Here is a 2,948-nt window from a genome sequence, read left to right as displayed (position 1 = left end):
CGATCTAGATGATCACCTCCATGGATTGGTCATCGAGCAAAACCTTCATTAAGGTCCTCGTTGCTAGAACTTGAATCAGCTGGTGTAATCCTACGGTTTGCCACTGGTAGTGCTCTACGAAAATCCGGATTGTGTCGTACAACAACCATGGGTGGTGAAGCACCGCCTAGGGCTCGGGGCGGAAGTAGCGCATCCGCAAGACGGTCGAGAGTTGCCTGCAGCCCTTGCATGGTCAACTGACTCTCCAGGTGGAAAGCTTCCATTCTTTCCGAAAGATAACGAATCCCTGGATCACCGTCCACAGGATTTTGATTCATACCTTCGCTGTTTGCCATTGACCCAAGGAAAATCCTCGCTCTGATACCAATTGACGCAGGGATGAACGTGATGAGGATAACTACTCCGAATCCACGGAGCTTCTCTGGACTCCTCACAGAGACTTCTCGAATCCACGAGGAAAGAAAGCAGAAAATAGAAATAAATTCTAATAAATTCGAAATTAATTAATTGATTAATAAAAACGAGTTCACAACCCTTTAAATAGGGGTACCAAGCAATAAGAAAGAAATCAGAAGCAAAGTAGTAAGCATAATGGTAGTGATAAATTTTCTAGTTGGTTGCATTATGCTGGTAGTTCTTATTGGGTTGAAAAATTGATTCGAACAGTTTCTTCTGTAGCAGTCCAAGCAATTTTATAGATGGTACCATTTACACAATATGGCTGTGGTCGCTGTTGGAGATTTTACTGATACACAGGTTTGCATTGGTCAGATTCAGATTTCCCTCTTAAAATGATAAATACTTTTTTAATTCTCAGCTTTGTGATATGTCCTTCTAAGCAGTCCAGTTGTTTTCTTGCAGTGTAGTTGAATTGACAAGGACTCGCTTTGGGGGAAAAGTTTCAATCTCCACCCCGCCACTTATACCAGAATTTCCTGTTCCATCTCATGGTGAACCACGCTTTTCATCTTTTGTTGAATCTGAAGCTGGTGGGGTCAGTACTCTGAAGATCTCTGTGTATTTATTTACTGATAGAATGCTGTGTGTTTTCCAGCCATTCTTGAATGGTGGCGACTCATCTGTTGTAGACTGGGCATACATGTGCATCAATTAAGACCTAGACTCTAGCACATGATTACCCATACTCGCAATGGGGCCCATGATTCAGACAATCTGGATTGATAAAAATGTCTGCCATGTGTAGCGCGGATTAGTCAACATTTAAAAGATGGTGGGAATCACACAGTAGTCTAGACTCTAGCACATCTATTTATGCATGCGCAAGTCAATACAGAGACTCAAACATTTGTAATGCATACAGAGACATGCATGCATGGAGGCCTAATTGTATTCTTGTTTGTGAACATGAATACTCTAATTGTATTCTTCATAGTTGTTATTCCTGCACAAAAATTAAAGGTTTTTTTTTTTTTTTAATATATATGTTTTCCACAGGTACAAATTGAAAGATCCATTGATTTAAGATCCTAGGTAAGAAGCACTTTTGGTTTTATTATTCTTGGTTGCTGATTTTCTATGTATAACATTTCATAGTAAGCAATGTGATTGCTTGACATCTAGAGTTGTTTTGACGAGGGTTTTTGGGATTTGGATTCTTATGGGAATTGGGTTTTCTTCTTTTAATAGATGGATTTCTTGTTCTCAACCAGCTTCTACAAGCGTGCAGCAACTTGTGTACAGTTGCACTAGCATGGTATGTCTTGCCACTTCTACAAGTGTGCGGCAACTTGCAGATTGTATGCTCAGAGGCCATTTTTACTTGATTTATACCAAAACCAAATTGCAAGCATCGACAGAGAACATAAGAAACTGTTACGAATGAATTTAGCAAACTTATAACAGAATTATTTTATACAGAGATTACCTTAATCCACTTCATTCATTTATTGCATTTTTTTTTTTAATTTAAAAAATCAGCGATAAATTTGTTGCATTTTGAATCTGTTGTACCTAATAAAATAAAAAATAATAAAAGAAGTGTGATGAATATGTAATGTGAAGTGCTTATCATTTTGAATCTGCAATGTTGGAACAATTGTGATGCTTGTTTTTGGTTCTTGAATGGCCCATCTACGAATAGCTTTCTCATATTTTATACTGAGAAATTGTAAGCACTTCACATTGTTTATGCCAATATAGACGTGCAAAGCCTGAACCATTCATTATGTGGGGTCCACTGTGAACAAGTCATGACCTGAAGTCTGGCAGATACATTCATCATGTGGACTACACGTGTATGAGTAAATTACCAGCAATCTATACTTGAAGGATGTGTGGCTGACTTGATGAACACCAGCTTGTTTTGGCAAGGCATTTTCATGTGGGTACCACTTGATGAATGACATGGATCATGCATGTATTCAATATGTAAATCTGCTGGTGTATTTCAATTGGTGGGGCCCACTGCGAATTTGTCCAAGCCTGGATGCCACACATGTTTTTCATTCTCTGTGTAACCATCATCTGGACCCACTATCAACATGCTCCAGTCCAAAAATTAAGCTGGACAAATCATCAACCGGACCACTGGCATACTTATATTGTTGTTCTTTCTTGTACATTTTTCTCATACACATGTATACCACCTGATTAGCGGACCATCCTGGTTTGGGTTAGGGCATTCTCATGATTGGCCCCACCATAAGAATATCCCAAATCTTTTGCTTGTCTATTGGAATGTGGGTCACAAATCTAGAGCAATTCCCTTTGAATCCCTATAAGAAAATAGGGAATACTACTTGTTTCATAAGGCTTAGTGAGGCAAAGGTATTTTTTTAAAAAGCAGGAGTTAATTTTGATATACATGTGTATGAGAACGTATGTGTATGTATGTATATTTTATTTTGTTGCAACTTGGTTGTAAGTTATGGAGAAAAGCATCTAATGGGCTTTCTCTATTGCAGTGACTATTTGTTCAAGCTCGTGTG

The 2,948-nt window shown here is 38.5% G+C and overlaps 1 long non-coding RNA gene across 1 annotated transcript; it reads left to right on the top strand.

Annotated features, from left to right (window-relative positions):
* Nucleotides 1–694: 694 nt before the first annotated feature.
* On the top strand, nt 695–1,877 carry LOC131253159 (uncharacterized). Its single transcript, XR_009174963.1, has 4 exons — nt 695–756; nt 862–994; nt 1,456–1,491; nt 1,648–1,877. It is a non-coding gene; the product is annotated as an uncharacterized LOC131253159 (long non-coding RNA).
* The last annotated feature ends 1,071 nt before the right edge of the window (nt 1,878–2,948 follow it).

Source organism: Magnolia sinica, chromosome 8 (assembly GCF_029962835.1).
Source record: "Magnolia sinica isolate HGM2019 chromosome 8, MsV1, whole genome shotgun sequence".
Taxonomy (NCBI): Eukaryota; Viridiplantae; Streptophyta; class Magnoliopsida; order Magnoliales; family Magnoliaceae; genus Magnolia; species Magnolia sinica.
Note: the sequence above shows the minus strand (reverse complement) of the source record. Positions and strands in the feature narration are given on the sequence as shown.